Source organism: Monodelphis domestica, chromosome 7 (genome assembly GCF_027887165.1).
Source record: "Monodelphis domestica isolate mMonDom1 chromosome 7, mMonDom1.pri, whole genome shotgun sequence".
NCBI lineage: Eukaryota > Metazoa > Chordata > Mammalia > Didelphimorphia > Didelphidae > Monodelphis > Monodelphis domestica.
In genome coordinates, this window is record NC_077233.1 from 127,376,545 (window position 1) to 127,396,285 (window position 19,741).

Genomic DNA, 19,741 nt, shown 5'->3' on the forward strand with positions numbered 1-19,741 from the left:
TTTTTGCTCAGCAGTGAGGCCTGAACAACTACTTGGCATCTTGAGGTTAAACAAATACTTGCTGTTCTTTTGCTTTAGTATGTTTTATCCTAATCCGTCTCACCGATTGACCTACTTTTTCCTAGGACCAAATCATTTTGATGATTACTGCTCTGTAGTATAGTTTGAGATCTAGTACTGCCATTTTCCTTCCTTCACACTTTTCCCCCTTATTTTCCTAGAAAATTTTTACCTTTTGTTTCTCAGTGATTAATATCATTATGGTTTTTCACCACTTCAACAAAATAATTCTCTGGTTTGGTATGAAACTGAATGAATAAATTATTTTTAAAAGTTTAAATTATTTTATATTTGGCTACCCATCATCAATTAACATTTCTCCAACTAGATGTCTTTATTTCTGTAAAGTTTCCTATCTGTATCTTAGTAAGTAGACTCTCTAGGATTTTATGCATTTTAAAATTATTTTAAATGGAATGTTTTTCTACCAGTTCATGCTAGACTTTGTGATAATATACAAAAATGTTGATAATTTTTAATTGACTAGAGTTTTCGAAGCAAACCACTATACCATCTGCTAAAAATTGTACTTGTTTCCTCTGCCTATCTGCATTCTCTCTATTAATTTTTTACCTTATTTTTATAGTTAATATTTCTATATTAAAAAGTAGTGGAAACAATGGGCAACATTACTTTGCTCTTGATCTTACTGGAAAGGCCTCTAGTTTATCCCCATTACACATGATGCTGAATCTCAACTACTATTCACCATATTACGGAAAGGCCGGCTTATTTATATATTTTCTAGTTTGTTTTGCTATATCTCATCAAAATTATTTTTCCAATTATGGTTTTTAAAAAATTTTGTGGATATTTGAATTTTATATCAGATTTATGGATTTCTCCCTTTGTGAAAAGTCTCATACAATAAAGTGAAACAAGTTAAGTAAAACTAATATTGTGGACTCATCTGAAAATGCATTCCCACAAATTCATCTCCTCAAAACCTTCAGTACCATGCCACTGAAACCTTTTTTACTTTGGAAGCTCACTCCACTAATTGAATTCATACAATTGGAAATACTCTATAACCCTATGACCTCTTGGCTCTGATTGGCTGGTTCTCTCCAAAACACACATTTTGAGGAAGACTTCTAGACCAAGTATGTCTTCATTCCTGCAGGCTGCACTCCTGACTCTGGACCTTCCCTAATATGCCACAGAAACCTCTACATTATAGAAGCTCACTCTACCCCTAGACTTCACACACTGGAAGCACCTTACAACTATGGGGCCTCTCTATCTGACTGGGAATCTCCACTAAGAATACCTGAACTAGTAACTATAGTTAATAGTTAGAGAAGGATGATCAAGACTCAGAGGTTCTCTCAGACCAACCTCTCTGAAGGGCTCCCCAAAGAGAAGTGAGTTAACTGCTGGGATTCTCTCAGCTCTTCCGTTCCTTTTCTGGAATTCTCTGTCCTTCTTGGCCTTCCCCTGCTGGATCTGTTCTTCTGGCAGATTGAGTCTGGGTTTCCTCTCTTACAATATCTTCCTTACAGCAGATTGCATCTTCTGATTCTGAACTTCCTCTATCATTCCTCCCTTACAGTTACCTTCATCTCAACCCTCTTTTTCAGCTTCTTTAAAAGTGATGTTATCCTGCAATAGGAAGTAAGCTCAATGAAGGCAGGAACTGTTTGTATTTCTGTTTGTGTTTATAAAATGCTTATTAACTTTACTTATATCTCCACTTCTCTATTTTTAAAAAAATTAAGTGAAACTATTTCCTCTTTTCACCTCCCATCTTATAAAAATAAAATGAAATATTTGATAGTTTAAAAATATGCATGGGGAAGAGGAATAGCAAAGGGGAAAAGAATAATTAGACAGCATTTACTATGTGCCAGACATTGTGCTAAGCCATTAAAATACACACACACACACACACACACACACACACACACACACACACACACACCCCTCTCATTTAATTCTACTATTTTAATCACCATTATACATTTGAGGAACCAGAGGTTAAATGACTTGCTCAGTGTCTGCAGCCAAATCATAACTCAGGTATTCTAGACTCCAGGCTCACCTCTCTATTCACTTTGCCATAAACAAGCATTTTGCATCCAAAAGCCATTACCACTCTAAAATGTGTAACAGGTTGCAATACCAGAACCCTTGAATTATGAAAGTTCTTTGTATTTATCATAGATCTTAGAGCTTTCAGTGCTTCAGGCTCACCAACCACCTATGAATCATTCTTGAAGAGTCACTATCTTTTACTTCCCATATCCAATCTGTCACCAAGACTGGCTGATTTCATCTCTGTAACATCTCTTTAATATGCTCCCTTTTCTCTTCTGACACTACCACCCAGGTACCGGCCCTCATTACCTAACTTCAGGTCTACTGGAACAACCTGTTGGTGGGTCAGCCTTCCTCAAGTCTCTTTTCACTCCACTTTGTCCTCCATTCTGCAACTAATGTACTTTTCATAAAGCACAGCTATGACCATGTCACACACTCTCTTCCTTCCATTCAATAAACTTCAACTAGTATCTTAATTACAACTAAAATCTCATCTTTTTCAGTAATTTTTCCAAACATTTTAGTGCCTTCCCTCTACTGATTTACTATTTATTTGTTATATCATCTGTATGAATTTACTTACATGTTATTACCCCATTAGACATGAACTCCTTGTGGTAAGAGACAGTTTTTGCTTATTTTTATATCACCACAACTTGGCACATTGCTTGACATAGGGCAAGTGCTTAAAACATTAATTTCCTCTATTTTCACATTCTTTTGACTTTAAGGATTTCTGTTGGCTCTTAAGTCATTAATTTCCATATTTTTCCATGAGTTTTAGGGAAATTTGTTACTGGGGTAAGATTTTATGCCTCTTCTGTTAAGCTGTTGATCTTTTCCAATTTTCCCCCCTACACTTCTGAATTCTTTTATAATATCTTCTTTAAACATCTGAATTATTTCTTCAAAGAATTCTCATTGTTGTTTTTCATTTGAGGTTTTGACTGTAGCCACTTTTCAATTATTGTACTCTTCTAGGTTTGTATACTGAACATCCCTGGAATCATAAAAGGTTTTTATTTATTAATTTTTGTTGCTGGGGACTCAGTAACAGAGCTCTAGGTCTCTTCTACTTTAGGAACCAAATCAAGTTAACGACCTTTCCTTTGCTCAAGTAGTCTATCTTTAGGCCTTTTCCCTTTATCAGAGACACTACAGAAACCAAAAGTTCTCTCCTGAGATCATCCTTTTCAATGAAGACAGAGGAGGAGAAAGGCTTTTTCTTTAATACTCATTCAAATACTATGATATTATTCTCTGATTTTACAAATCTACTTGATGACTTTTCCCTGAAGAAGACAAGGGTTGAGATTCTTTTCTTTTTCCTCTCTTCAGACAAGTTTCCCCCACCAAATGCAGTTTTCTGACTTATTAAAAAACACACACACACACACACACACACACACAAAAACCCTTACCTTCCATCTTGGAATCACTACTGTGTATTGGTTCCAAGGCAGAAGAGTTGTAAGGGCTAGGCAATGGAGGTTAAGTGACTTGCCCAGGGTCACACAGCTGGGAAGTGTCTGAGGCCAGATTTGTCTGATTTTTTTTTGTTTAATTTTTGCCTCCAAGTCTTCGCACCTCAGTTCCTGTAAGGATGGTAGTAGAAAATAAGTATTGTTTTATTAGTTTAGAAAAGAATTGGAGTTTGAAGCAGAGCTGAGAGAGCATGTTAATTTCAACTGCTAACAGTTATAACCATTTTTCTATTTCAATTACTCTCTCTAGCAGTTGGGAGTTGGTCTCTGGCAATTGGCAGAGACACACACTCTCAGAGACTCTCTCTCAGGGCTGGAAGAGGTAACATCTTTGCCTCTCTCTGTCTCAGAGAAAGATCTGAAGGAGCTCAGTGTTTTTCCTTTCCCAACTTGGGAAACATTAGTGACTATGTATTTCAGTTTTTACAAACTGTTTAACTCTGAGATCAAAGAAAATCCTCAAATCCTAACTTGATTCTTGTTGAGACTCAACCAGTGTAATTTTTAAAGGGAATTGCAGAGGAATTGAAGAAGGTACCGGGGATAAGGAAGGTTTTGTAACAGGGAATGGAGGAGTTGAAGGGACAGAGGGAATATGACTATTGGTGAGGTAAAAGGAGATGCCCCCTGCTGAGAGGCTATCTTTGAAAATTGGGTTTCCCAAGAAATGGGCCACCTATGATGACCTGAGGGGATGTCTTCTCAATTGATGTTGAAGATACCCCAGAGCAGGTAAGCACAGACCACCCTGAGGGACAAGCCTCTCCCCAGACCAAGGTCACTTAGCAGCTTTCTGTTCCCTCTATGTCCCCCTAAAATGACAGTTCTCTTATCTGACTGCAGGTTATTTAAATAAAGATAAATTTTAATAATAAGTTTGGATTGGGGAAGTTATCAGGGAAGAGGGAATCGGGATTTCCCTAGATTGGGTTTGAGTCTCTCTCAGCCTTTGAGCTGAGGTCAGGCCTTGCCGGCTGGTGGAGGGTTTCTTTTATTCCTGTCTATGCTAATCTATGCTAGTTTTCTTATGTTCAAAGTCTTTAGTAGTAGACAGCAAGAGGAAGAAAAGGTTCTGACCTTCAGAACTGGTTGGGCCTGTCTCTTCAGGTTGATACCCCTAAAGACCACCCTTACAGTTCAAACTGTTCCCCTTAAATCCTTGTGTTCCATGACATAATCATAGGAATCCAGGTAGAGCACACAGTTGGGAAAGATCCAGGAATTGAGGTACTTCTATCCAGAGACAGGGAGAAAGCTCTTCTTCCAGTCCAAGGGCCAGGAAAGAGAGTCCAGAGACCAACTGTCACTCTCCAAGTTCTCCTCCCCCTACCAACTGTCATTCTTAACAATATCTTCTAATATTCCAATGACTGTTTGTTCTACCTGAGTGGCAAAAAGTCTAAAACTTGCTTCAGTTTTCCTTTCTACACTAGCTAGCCTTTGCTATTTTATAATTTGAAGGTGAAGTTAAGATTTATAAGGATAATAGAGGTAGTTTTTATTTAGATAGTATAAATTTGGGGTAGTCAAATTAGGGAGGATAAGTGTAGCCTGTGAAACACAGGAGAAGTGGTTCCTTGTAGAACCTGGGAGTTTATTTGGGTAGATTTAGAATCCCTTAGAATTAGAAATCCTTTATTTATCCTTAAATATTTCAATAAACATTTATTTTTATAATAAGTCTCTTTAGCACGCCTGGTCTTAAAGAGAAGTGCACATTTGAGCTTCACTTCATCAATGAGGATACTTTTGATTACCTCTATCAAAAGTATATGAACAGTTTGAACCTTTGACTTAAACAGTTTTGAATCTATATTGGAACAGTTTTTCCATATAAATATTTTATTTTTATAACTCACCAAAGTTATTTTTACAGTTTGGCAAGCCAGTCAGAAGTTGAGCCAGCACTTCTCCAGGTTGGTAGTATCGCCTACTAGATGTTGATTTTTTTCTTTGACTTTTGCCTCCAAGTCTTAGTACCTCAGACCCTCAAGGGATGCAAATTCCTGGAGATGCAATTGAGGTTTGTACTTTCACTTTCCTTCCATAGGATATTTATTACAGCTAAGGTACAAAGCCAGTATCTTCCCTAAAAAGATCTGGATAATATTTACAACTTGTTTGAGAGATGAGATGTTTAACAATCAGATTATTTACTGATGATATTGAGCCAAACTACATTGTTTCTTTGTACTCTGTCTTGGTCCAGAATCCTGGTATAAATCTGACTTGGCCATTGTGTGTATAATTATTGTGATATTGCTTATAGATTTGTTGCTGATATTTTATTTAAAGTATTTGCAATTAGCATACTTTAGGGATATCAATCTCAAGTTTTCTTTCTCTGTTTTGACCCTCCGTGGGCTCAGTAACAAGACCATAGTTTGCTTCACAGAAGAAATTTGTTCAGACTTCCTTTCCTCCCTCTTCCTCCAACAGTTTATATAATACTAGAATAAAATGTTCATTGAATTTTGATTGAATTTTCTTGAAAATCCATCTGGTCTGGGAATTTTTTTTTCTTTTGCAAGTTCATTTATGATCCCAAATGGAACCGAAATTCAGAGCAAGATTACTTACTACTATGCCAGGTTAGACTTCATTACTAAAATCAATGAGGGCTTGTTCTGATAGACCTGGTATGTGGACTAAATTTGAAAATCTACAGCAGGAAGATAATGAAAACCCCTCTCAGTTTATGGATAGGCTTATTGAGATGGCAAGGTAGGTATATAGAACTGGATCTTTCTAGGGAAAAAGATATTAGACAAATCAGAATACAATTTGTGAAAAACAGTTAAGGTAGCTAAAAATTATTTTATGACTAGCTGTCCAAACTGGCCTAATATGGACCTTGAAGAATTGAAAAGAGTGGCAGTTTATGCTTTTGAGGGTCATAATGAAAAGGAGAAAGAGAACACTGATTTAATGGAAACATTAAGGAAAGAAATAAAAGAATTAACCGCTCAACAGGGTGGGAAAGAGAAAGAGAACACTAATTTAGTGATGACATTAAGGAAGGAAATTTAAAAATTAACCAAAACAGTTGGAAAGGCAAGGCAGGGAGAGGTCATAGCTCCCTTACAAGAATGCACAAAACTACTACTAACATGTTATTTTTGTGGAAAGGTGGGTCATGTTATTATGAATTGTTAGAAAAGAAATCAGGAAAATAAGAATAGAAGTTTCAGGAATAATTCTATTGATAGAAGGGATTACAATTCAAATGAGGCAAATCAAAACACACACACCCAAACATCTGTACTCAGTGTGGGAACTCCCCTCAGTATGGGGGAGCTCAGAGGTATAGACAAAGGAATTTAGATGAATGATGGTATTTAGGAAGGGAAGTGACCTCAAAGAGACTGGAGGTGAATTTTAAGCCTTTTCAGACCCTATTGCTTTACTAATGTTAACTGTTTCAGTTTATTCACATCCCCATAATGAAGAAGTCTCTGTAATACAATTCAAAATGCAAGATGTATGTAATGTATTTAACCACTTCATAAGTTATCAAAATTGAAATATTCTGTTACATTGTCTTTATTTGTACCTCCCCTATGACTGTAACTGAAGAATATAACATTGTAAAAGCCCATAAACATCTTGGAAAAAAGCCTTTTCCTGGCAAAACTTAAGTCCTTAGGGATACTGAGTTTGTCACCAGATCCTTCAAGGTCACATATTGCTTAAACTCCATCAAAATGGTTACAACCTGTATGCCACCTTTGGAGAATTTAATGTGCTAAAAATCTGAATTGATTTTAATGAGTCTTCAGAAGTGATTTTCAGATATCTGGGAGCACTACTACCTCTGACTGATCATTTGCCTGCCTCTGAGTTGTTTGTAACAAGAGGTAAGGGTCCATTTGTAGTTGAAATAAAAGTGCAATGGCACTATTATATTTTCCCATCTCTGCATTTATTGAAAAATGTAATGAGGGGCAGCTAGGTAGCTCAGTAGATTGAGAGTCAGGCCCAGAGATGGGAGGTCCTAGGTTCAAATCTGGCCTCAGACACTTCCCAGCTGTGGGACCTTGGGCAAGTCACTTAACCCCCATTGCCTAGCCCTTACCACTCTTCTGCCTTGGAGCCAATATACAGTATTGACTCCAAGACAGAAGGTAAGGGTTTAAAAAAAAATGTAATGGATGACACACCTGAAGTGATTTTCACTATTTAGTCCTCGACTCCATGTGAAAACCAGTAGGAAATATTGGAGACAGTTCTGTTACACTCTCACAGTCTCATATCAATAGGGAGGGAGGTGCCCAAGTGACTTAGTTACTCTGAAATGGGTTATAATCTCATCCGGGAGGTGGGAATGAATTTTCCTGAGAAGACTAGTTGCTTCGAAATGGGTTTCTTGTATTTGTAACTTTTCAGCTCATTCTACTCTGCCACCAGAATGAGCTAGATTCTTGGTGACATTTTAGACCCAAAAGATTTTCATCAACAGTACAGAGGTTTTTCTGGTTTCTCCCACCAAATTTTGGAATGATGGTAATAATAGACAACTAAAAATATCTCAGCCAAGGTTGAAATAATGGCTAAATCTGTAGAATGTGTGACAAATATTCATGAGTTCACAGGTTTTTTAAATGGCATACAGCACGAAACTATATAAAAACTCATGTCAATCCTAATGATAGTAGGTTTGTTTGCAGTTATCATTGATAGGCTCTTATAATTTGGGGGATTTGGGTACTTCTTAGAATCTGTATTAAGGCTTTTACCTAGTGAAAAAAATCATGTACACTCACACTGTGGATCCTGGCCAAGTTAAAAGGTAAATAGATTTACATTTTTGAGTGAGGAACTTTTGGGTTTTGCCTCTGCTTCGCTAACACATTGTCACATGATATGTCAACTATGAAATTATGATTTATTACTTTTTTCTCTTTATATTTGCAATAGAATATTTGATTTTTTCCTATCCATGGTAGTACTTGAAGTACATGGAATCAGTATTAGTTTTTTTTGACTTGAAGAATAAATTTACATTATCTGTTAGCCCTAATAACTATGCATACCCAAAAGCTTTAGACTATGGAAACCTGCCATAAATTGATAAATGTTATGGGACTTTGCTTAATGATTGTGTCTGATTCCAGGAGAAGGGAATAAAAGAGCCACTATGTAGTACCAACTAGCACGAGGTCAAAAAGAACCAAACCAATCCAGGTAGGATTGTTGAACTTCTATGCCAATATGAAAGGACATGAACCTAGTGTGAGAATTGAGATTGAGGCACTTGACATCTGTTAAGACACAGGACTCCTTGTGAAATATTCTTAGTCAAGTATCCTGGTTCCCCCTATCGCTGACAGTGAACTGTCACCGAGGGGTGGGTGGGTAGGGGTGGGGGTGTTGGTCCTCTCTCCTAAACTAAATCCTATTCCAAAAAACACCCCATCCAGCTTCCTATACTCCCTCATAAAAAAACAAAACAAAAAAACCTTTCCACTCCAGCTAAAAGGAGTCACCCTTAAAACCAGCCCATAATCCTTGATTTAAACCTCCTCACCTCTGCCACTAGAGGCTAATATTGAGCATTCGGCATTTGTTTTGTTTTTTTTTCCCCCTTTTTCCACTGACCTGCAGTACTACCTTTCTGCCCCCTAAAGGTAAAACCAATTAAAAAAAATATATATATATATATACACACACACATATATATACACACAATTTTGATATTTTTCCATTATTTTTTTTCTTCCTGCATGTGCGATACAGTATTTGAGTTTTCTCTCATTCTTTATATTTAAAGCACGTCACCAATATTGAAAAGATTTTTTAAATTGCTTTACTTTTTTGCAATACAATAAGCTAAGATGTCCATTTGCTTAGCATATAGATTCTTACCCAAAAAGCGTTGGACTTTCAACCTGCCATTAACTTATATCATGAGATATCAATGATGTCTGAATCAAGAAAAAAAATGGGCCACAAAGGAGCACAGAAGTTTACCTACAAAGTCGCCCTCCCATACACACACAATCCTACAGGGATTAATGACATTCTGTGCAAAGAGCTCAAAGACTCAATCATGTGTGAGACTCAAGGTTGCAGCTGTTTAACACGTGTTAAATGTAGGACTTCCTTGTACCACATTCTTTATCAAGTATATAATATCGATTGTTTTGACTCCGGCTCCATTATCCTTTAAAGAGGAAAAAGGGTCAAACTTGGGAATGCTATTTCCCATTTGTTTCGAAACCGAGGTTTTTTTTCCTTCTATTTTCTTTCATGATGTCGCAACTTACTATAGTCCAGACTGCTAACTTTGGTTAATGATTGTTATTGCAGGCTTATGGGGCATAGATAGCTACAAGAACCTGTTTTGATTTCTAAATTTTTTTCCTTTCTCTTATAATTTTTCACATTTTTGATACTATATATTTCACTCAGAGGTTATCTTTTAATTTCTTTGGATTTTGATGTTTTTGATAATTGATTCATATGTCTTATGACTTGACTATGTATCCCTGTGTAATTCCTATGTGTATCCGTGTATCCTCCTCATGGGGGGAAATGTATTGTTATCCTCCTCACAGGGGGAATGTATTTTTATTTTGTAATGAAAAGTTTTAAGTTCCTTTTGAGAAAAAAAAAAATTTAAGGGTTAGAAATTTGCTGCCTCCTAGAATCCAGCGAGTAGAAGATGCTATGGAGATGCCCACAGAGACAGCACACTGCTCCAGAGTTCCTGAGCAAACCTGAATGTACAGAACTGGACTTTGGGTGGTTGAATACATTTCTTTATATGTACTTTGTTGTACCAAAGGGGACTGCCCCCTAAATTGGTTTTGTTCTTGATTCCCTTCTTTTCCTTATCCCCAAGTTGTTGTATTATCCCTGTGTAAAATTGTATGTACCTTAGTTAATTATGTTTAAAATGATCCATTGGGGAGATTGATCTACCAAAGGACCACTGGGGAGAATGTGCAGATGGAAAATTTGCAACACCTAAGTTACATTCCCAGCATCCTTTTAAGTTACATTCTCATTTTACGTAAGGATGCTTAGGAGATAAATTTGGCTGAGACCCATGCTGAGGGGTTCTTTTTACAGAGCTTGTTCTTTTGGTAAAGTGCTGCAGGTGTAAGTCTCTGTCTCTCTTTGTTCTGATCACTTGACTGAAAGAACCTTTTTTCTTTCCCCTCCCTTTTGGTTATTATTAAAAATCCTACACTTCTCTCTTATAGTTTGGCAATTTTCTGTAGACCTGGCTGGCAATGGGTAAAGCGCTATATTGCTGCAATTGTCCTACAGACTTGTGGGAACTAAATCACTTTAACTGGGCCTTGCTAGTAATTCAAGGACCTGTTACAGGATTACTATTTTTACTCAGAATTTTATACATGTAAGAGTTTTGTTGTTTATTATCTTTGTAATTAATTTTTATACAGAATTTAATTTTTGCTCTTTTATTTGAGATGGGGGGGGGTTGTTTTTCTTTTGACAATTGTTTCATATGCCTCATAACTCAGCCCTGTATCTGAGGGTGATTCTGGTATTCGTCAATACCCTCCTCAGGGGGAATTGTGTAATTATCCTAAAATCCAAGATTTAAAATCTTTTGGAGAAATTTCAGGAAAAGGAACTTGCCAACATCCTGAATCAAGAAAGTGGATCCTTTTGGAGAAAGTGCTATAAAGGTGCCTGCAGAAGACAAACACTGCATCAAATGATTTAGAATGAACTTTGGAATATAATGAACCGAAAGGGCTTGAACATACTTATTCTGAATGTAAACTCTTATGCCAATGCATCTATTAATCATTTTTGTTTTCCTCTTATTTCTATTATAGCTTCCTCTTAGAAAGTGCAGTATGTACATTTAGGTACAGAAATTTGGAGTTATAAGATAGTTATGTTTAAATGATCCATTGGGGAGACTAGTCACAAAGGAGATTGTGTCAAGGGAATTTCATCCCCTCCCCCTCCTGGGTTGCCAACCCGGTTCATTATTAACATTCTTCACATGCCAGAGCTGCATCCATGATGGTAAACAAAAGAGCATGGGCGGAGCCCACCTGGGTCTTTGGCACAGAACTTTGGCTGGAGGAGGCAAGTGAGGGAGAGATGGTGATTTCTCCAGGAGGGGCTTGCACATGGCCAAACAGAGTACAGAAAAGACTTTAAATCTATGCTTATCTACCTTTTCTATCTCAAGATTATTAGTACTTTATGGAAATAAGAGTTGGTAGACATTAATTTAAAATATAACAGTATATAGTTGTGTGGAATGAGAATAAGTAGTATATTATTTTCAATATATTAGTTAGCATAGCAATATGGGAATGCATCTTTATCTTAAAGACTCCCCAGCTTCCCATTCCAAACACAGTAAATTAAATGAAAATGTAACACAGCTACCCTTGTTTGTGTTCCTTTCTGAACTTTTTCACACATACACACATTTTAAAGATTTCACTAATGCAATTTTGGGGCAGGGCATCTTTATCACTTACCTGCCACTCCCTCTTCCCCACTGCTCTCCCCTACCCCCTCACCCCCTAAAGCTCTAATATAATATAATCGAACAAAACAACACACTGGTCATGCCTGAAAATACTTTTCTTATTTTACACCACTGGTTCTGCATTTTTGTCAAGTGGTAGAAAGGAATGTTTTATCATTATTTATTAAAATCATGATTGGTCAACTAGTTCTGAAATCTTTTTAAATTGTTTTTTTTTTTAATTTGGTCATTATTTAAACTGTCCTGGTTCTATTCATTTTATTTTGTACCAGTACAAAGAAATCTTCCCGAGTTTCTCTGATTCCTGATGTGACATTTCTTATTACATTCAAATACGAGAATTTGTTCATTCATTCCGAGGCTGATCAGTACTCACTTTATAAATAAATAAATAAATGTATGTATGTATATATATATATATATATATATATATATATATATATATATATATATATATATATGTATATATGTATATATATATATTAGTATTTCTACCTATATATCTTGGATTTTGAAGAGGTAATTGCTGTGAAGATTCTCCACCCCCCAATTAGCAGTTTCACGTCTAATTTTAACTGCATTGATTTTTTGTGGGGGGAACAAAGCTTTTCAATTCTATATAATTAAAACCAAAAACGTTATTCTTTATGATAAACTCTATCCCATATTTAGTTAAGAATGTTCTTCTGGCCATAGTTGTGAAAGATAATGCCTATCTTCTAATGTTTTTTGTTATTTCTAATATAACCTTTTATGTCGTGAAGCATCTATTTGAAGCTAATTCTAGTATATAATGTAACACATATTGATATTGGTTCATATTAACCTAATGTGTACTTTTTAATGTGATCTGGACTAAAGTTGCCTGGTACTTCATAATTTTCTTCCTGACTATTCACGGTATTTTTCTTTGACCTGAGAGCTCTAAAGTTTGGTTATTTTATATCTAGGTAATGTTTAATTTGTGGTTTCTTGCAATTTTTACTTTGTCCTTTGGTAATAATACTACTGGGCAGTTTTCTATGATCACCAGAAATATACTATTTAGGATTTTTTTTTTCACTCATGGCATTTGAGGATTCCAATTAATGCTTTAATTCTCTCCTCATCTTGTTGTCCAAGCTATTTTTAATAATAGGTATCTCACAAGCTATTGCAATTTTTCAATATTTTGATTTTGTTTTAACATTTCTCATTTAATGACTGAACTTTGGAGGATGTTTGTAACATTCTCTTTTCAGAGCCTTCACTCCTTGGGTAATGTTTCTCATCATCTAATCCAGAGACTCTTAGGGTCCAAAGATTCTCCTCCAAAGTGTTTGTAAAATTTTTTATTAATATTTTGAAGACTGTATTTCAATATAATTTGCTTCCTTTACAATTCTTTGTATTTTATATTTACACATTTAAAAACTTTCTGAGGAGTTTGTACTTGTGAAAAGGGAATCCTTTGTTCTCTTTGGAATAACAATAACTTAAGTATCCTTACATAGTACCTCACTAGACTGAAGACAAGACTAACTTCCTTTGTCTACTTTCGAATTAATCAACAAAAAACAAATACACCTATACTTAACCATAAAGTAAGGGAAGTCCACAAACTCTTACTTCTAGGAGAGTTAACATCTCTAAGGAAAGAAGCCAGCAAGATACTTAGAAGAGCTCCACCCTTTTTCTAACTCAACAGTCAGAAACTTCTGAATTCTTTTAAGCGTTCACACACTCAGAAACTGTGTGGTTTCAAAGGTGTGAATCCGAGGAGAGTTGCTACATTCAGAGGATGAGAGATGTGACAATTTTGGAAACTGTGACTGGAGCCTATGAAGAGGGGTGGGGATAGGAAACCACCATAAAAGCCACAAAATCCTTGGGCTGGCAGTCTGGTGAAGCTGAGTCTTGTGGAGAGTGTCTCCTGGAAGTAGTCTTCGAGGAAACCTCATTGGAGATTGCAGCGTGAATCCTGACTTCAACTTAAGCTCTGACTCCTGGACTACTTGGTTTGGGTGAGTGAAAAGGCTGACTCTCTAGTTTTCTAAGAAACTAACTTCCACCTTGGAGGAGGCCATGTGATTACTCACTACTGGCCCTCCAAGCTGAGGACTTTTATAGGTATTTTCTATAACCTCTTTCACATTTCTCTACTTTACTGTTTCCCCTCTATTTTGGTAAATGAACTGCATCCAACCTTTACAGAATCCATTTGTTTGTTTGTAATTCTACTTCTAAATACTGTCGTTGTTTTCTTGTTCTTCTTCTAAGATATTTCTACTTAGAATTATTTAAACACATGTTGGGTACTCTTGAGGGGTTTTTTTCCCATGCTCTTAGAAATTTTTTTTATTTCAGGTCTTTTGTCTCAGCTTCTGGACTGGGTCTGAGCCAGAGATAAATTCTGTCCTCCCCTTTGATTTTAGATGGGACCAAAGCCTATTAATGGCTATAGTCTATGAAAGAAAGACATTATATCAATAGTAAGTCATTCTTCTACTGAAATCCAGATGTTGCTGCCCTTCCAACATTCTGGGTGAAGTGGTTTGGTCCTGGTTCCACTTCCCCTACCTAGCCTTGTTATGGAAACTAATTAGGGCCAAGCAACGGCCTAGCTCACTGTTGAAGTATCTGGTTTCTTTCCTCATCTCCTGGTAGTCCCTTACTGGGAAATCATCTTTGCTAGGCCCAATCCTCCGGCAAAGCAGTCTCCCCACCATCTCCCAAAATGGAAGTTCACAAGATTCAGTCCTTATCTCCTGGTATAGCTTTGGAGAAGACAGAATAACTCAGTGGTCTTTCTCTTTTGTTTTACTGAATATTTCATTTGTAACTTTTCTTTATCATTCTTGAGGTTCTCAAAGGAAATCACCTTGGCTGGTACTTTTCACACTTTTCACACTTTTTTATTTTATCTCTGCTACAGGTCTTTACATACTTATCACATTCTAAAACGCATACTATTTATCTGTATGATCTTTTAGAAAACCACTACACTCTTAAGTTTGAGATAGAATCTGATTTATACTTATACAGTGTCTAGTATTGCTAACCACACTAAGTTGGCACTTAAGTGTTCAATGAATATGTTGTTCAAAAATCTCATCTGCTCCTATCTACATCTATCTATCTATATAATATCTTTAAGCCATGGAGATTCACAAAAGCATTCATGCCTAAAACTGAATTTAGGAAAATTGAAGTATTTTAGATAAAAGAAACAGTATTTATATTTAAACACAAGTCCTACTCCTTCCAGACAGGAACATAAAATTTTTATTCTTTGCTTCATCAACTGACATATGGTAGAGGATCCTTTGCAGCATCTAGCATTCAGTTCTTCTTAAAATGCCCTACTCTTTCCTTTGGTTTAATTCCACCCAACCAAAAAAAAGGGGGGGGGGGTAGAAAAGAATGCTAATAAAAATTTTGAAGACTAAAACTGTTTTACTCATATTTTTAATTTGAAATACTACAAATAGTTACAAGTTTTTTCTTTGGGTTGGGGAAGTATGTAACTTGCAGAGAGGAATTTTGATGTCTATCAATCAATAGTGTAATGAAGTAGAGGGGGCCAAGAAGTGAGCTATGATTATTTTCTGAAGAAAACTGAGTTTACACAATGTGTCTTAAAGTAAGTTCTCTAGAAAATATTTCTGTACGAAGTACTACTGCTCACTGATAAAATGATAGGAAAATTTCAATAAGAGCCTTTAAAATCACCTTTATTAAATTATGTTAAGTACAGAAAATATAATAATATATTTAAGATTCAGATATTGAGTGAGTTGGAAAGTAAACAATAAGTAGCTCAAAACCTGACATAATTGTAAAAGTAAAAATAAGAAAAGCAAAGCCATTTGTCATCATTTAGATAATACTTCTAAATATGAAGCAAAATAGTTTCTGTCTAGATTGTCCTTGAAACTATGGTATGGTGTACCTTTATTTTTGTCTCTTTTAGATTCCTTTAAAAAATATATTTGTAATTGCTAACCCCCAAAAATATCAGTTAATGAAAAATGAGCAAGGAATAAAATAGTTTGTGGTTATCCTTAATTAGTTATTTTGGAAAGGTCTTTAAAAGACTGCCTGCCCTTTGATCTAGCCATACCACTGCTGGGTTTGTACCCCACCGCAAAGAGATAAGGAAAAAGACTTGCACAAAAATATTTATAGTGGCTTTCTTTGTGGTGGCAAAAAATTAGAAAATGAGGGGGTGTCCCTTGATTAGGGAATGGCTGAACAAATTGTGGCATCTGTTGGTGATGGAATACTATTGTGCTCAAAGGAATAATAAAGTGGAGGAATTCCATGGGGACTGGAACAACCTTCAGGAATTGATGCACAGCGAGAGGAGCAGAACCAGGAGAACATTGTACACAGAGACTGATAGACTGTGGCACAAAAACTTTTCTACTAGCAGAAATGCAATGACCCAGGATAATCCAGGGGGACTTATGAGAAAGAATATAGCTTGTGCAACAAACCCTACGCCTCTCTCTGCCTCCACTTCATCATCTATGAATCAGGAATATCTATATTACTTACTTCAGAAGGCTGCTGTGATGAGATATGTAAACTTTAACATACTATATGAATGTGGAAATTATTATGCAAAGCTTTCGTTCAAATGTTTTGTCGTCAAGAGACTAAATATTTAATGAAAATTCTAGGGTAAGATAAATACATTCAAGTATAAATGAGAAAATATATTCTAAGACAAAAAAGAAATTATTTCTGGATTATATGTAGCACAGTTTCTATCAACAATGCTGGAAAACTAAATGTTCAAGGAGTATAACTGTTAAAAACTCTGATAGAAAAAGCCAAAGGAAAGTCTTTAGTTCTAAATCCTATAGCTTTGCCATCTTTTTATCACATGTATTTAATACAGAGTGGTCTAAAAAGATTTGATAAAGGTCATATAAGATATATAAAACTTACAGCAGAGTTGGAGGGGATGGAGAAAAAAGTAAGGGAAGGAAAGAATGTAAGGCACAAATGACACCTTGTTGGAAACTATTAATGAACATGGACCTGTTATCACAGATGTGATATAATAGGGAAAAGATATGCACTTCTAAGATGAAGTATGCCAACACATAATACAGAACATTTGATAAACTAACAGAATCAAAGAAGTTTATGCACTCATGGTTTAGAAAAGAGGCACAAAAGAAAACTGTTCTATTGTCCGCTACTTGTTTGAGAAAATTTAATGCTTCCCCTCCATTTAAAAGAAATGTAAAATTTATATCAACATTTTTTGTTTTAATATAAATTAAATTTCCTCCTCTATTATTCTCCCTTTCTCAGAAAGTTCTTATAAACAAATAATTTTTTAAAAAGCAAAAATGATCAGTATATTAAAAATATTTGACAATATGTATAATGTTCTACATCTGTGGATCACCATCTCCCCAGTCCCTGCAAAAGAGTAAGGGGTGGGTGGTGGAGGTGGGGAAGTATTTTCTTATACTTCATTGGGGCCAAAACTGAGCCACTGTATTTTTGTGGCATTTAGTTGCTGTAGGTTTTTTGCTGTTTTCTTTCCATTGACACTGTATATGCTACTTTCTTGGCTCTGCCTTCTTTACTGTATATCATTTCACATAATGTTTCCAAGTTTCCCACATTCATGTCCATCATTTCTTATAGCACAGTAATAGTTTATTACATTCATCTACTATAATTTGTGCAGCCAATTCCCCAACTGATGCTGCCTCCTCTATTTTTAAAAATTATAAGCCACTTCTAATTTCTCTTACACTTTTCTTTACAAGACCAAAAGTAATAGAAAGGAGATGCAGAGTTAAGAGGTCCACAACCCAAATCATTTGTTTCCTTACTTTAAGTTCTGATATGACCTCAGCTGAAATGACTTTTCTTCCTTTTGTTGCCAACAGAGCAAGTACACTTTTTCACTCAGCCTGATTTAGAATTAGATGGGTTTTGGCAAAGTGGAGGGACTCCCAAACAATGTATAACAGATTATTGGTAAGTCATAACCCTTTTCATTTTTCTCATCTATAAAATGACGATGTTAGTCTTGACAACCTATGATTTATTAATAAACATTCACTAAGAGCATAATGTTCATTCAGATAATAAGTTGCACGATGGATAAGTTGTGTCCAAATCCATAAGGTATAGGTAACACATTAGACCTAAAGTCAAGAGGACTTAAGTTTTGATCCTGCCTCTGATACTTAATAGCTGTGTGATCTTAGTCAAGTCATTTAACCTCTCTCAGCCTCAATTTCTTCATTTAGTAAAATAAGTGAAGTGGAGTGAGGGGGTTGATGCCCTCTAAGTTCCCTTCCAGCTCTAAATTAATGATCTAAATTAATGATCCTACGAACAAAAAGGTACATTTTATTGATTATAATTATAAAGGACATCAATAATTTTATTTCCAACCCCTATATAAAACACAAAACCTCTCTATAACATCCTTGAGAAGTGATCATCTAGTCTTTACTTCAAAACCTTCAGTAATAAGAGTCTACTGTTAATAACCTCAAAACTAGTAATCTGACTGCTTTTAAATCTATTCAGTTTTATTCTGGGAAAACCCTAATTGTAAAGACTTGGCTACTATACAACTTATGGAAGCTGATCCCTCAAATTCATATTCTGGCCCCTATCTCTTGTCTTTGTGCAGGCTACTCACCAGACCTGAGAAGCATCTTCCTCCTCACCTTTCTCTATCAGAAACTAAACTTCCCATAAAGTGTCACTCAGATACTATTTCCTGTGGGATTTTCTATCTTTTCTTGTTTCCCCCAGTTAGTGTTTTGTCTCCTGAAATTATCTTGTGCCACTTATCTGTACATGTAAGGTCTATGAAAACAGAAAATTTTTCATTTTTTTGTCTTTGTACTCCTAATGTCTATTATCATGCCTTTCTTTGAGATAGCTGTTCAATAAATATTTGTCCTATTGAATCAGGAAACTCTCCTCTAAATTGTGTCCAGATCCATTCTCGTGTAACTTCAATATTTCAAGAATGTCCAATGTCAACACTGATTCACAACCCATCACTTCTCTTAACTTTAGTTTTTCCATTTACAAAAAACAAAGTACTACATATTCAACAGACAGCCAAAAAATGGGGCGCCAGGGTGGCCTGGAGTTTCAATTTCTATATAACCCAGGAGCTAAGTATGTTTTTTACATTTTAAAATACAAAGGCAGACAAAAACAGACAGGTGGCTGGAATTTGGTCTGCAAGCTATAGTGATGGGCTCATGGTATAGGGCAAAGATTATCAAGGAAATAGTGGTGAGGAATTGAAAAGGAACTTTCAATATTCAGACATCTACTTATATTTAAGTTTTCGTTTTACTGCTTTTTTATAGCTTTCACACTAAGAATAACTTAAAAACTTTAAAAATATTTTATACAAAAATGTTATTTTGTACATATTAAAATAAAATTTAATTGTACTTTTAAATGTAAAAAACACTCAACTCCTAGACTCCACAAAAACAGGATTTGGCCATATTGCCATAATTTGCTAATATTAAATTCTATGTTCTAAAGCAATGCCTATCATCCAACCAAGCAGAGGTTACTAATGAAATATTCTGATTTTTCTTAATATAACTCCCTTCTATGTTTAGTTAATTTCTCCTATTAGTTTCTTTAAAAAAAATTAGTGACTGAAATAAAGCAT

General features: G+C 35.5%; 1 protein-coding gene across 7 annotated transcripts in view; it reads right to left on the reverse strand.

The window, feature by feature from the left end:
- The window catches only part of RIC1 (RIC1 homolog, RAB6A GEF complex partner 1), a 181,853-nt gene that overhangs the window by 107,825 nt on the left and 54,287 nt on the right, over positions 1–19,741 (reverse strand). Inside the window, exons 2-3 of one of the 7 annotated variants that reach the window (XM_056805442.1) lie at positions 3,522–3,695; positions 1,399–1,662 (exon numbers count right to left, since the gene is read on the reverse strand). The exons of 4 other annotated variants lie outside the window; for them this stretch is intronic. The gene's annotated coding sequence lies outside the window, so the exon portion shown is untranslated. The remainder of the gene's footprint in view (positions 1–1,398; positions 1,663–3,521; positions 3,696–19,741) is intronic. 2 more of the 7 variants (XM_056805445.1, XM_056805443.1) reach the window with 2 other exon arrangements.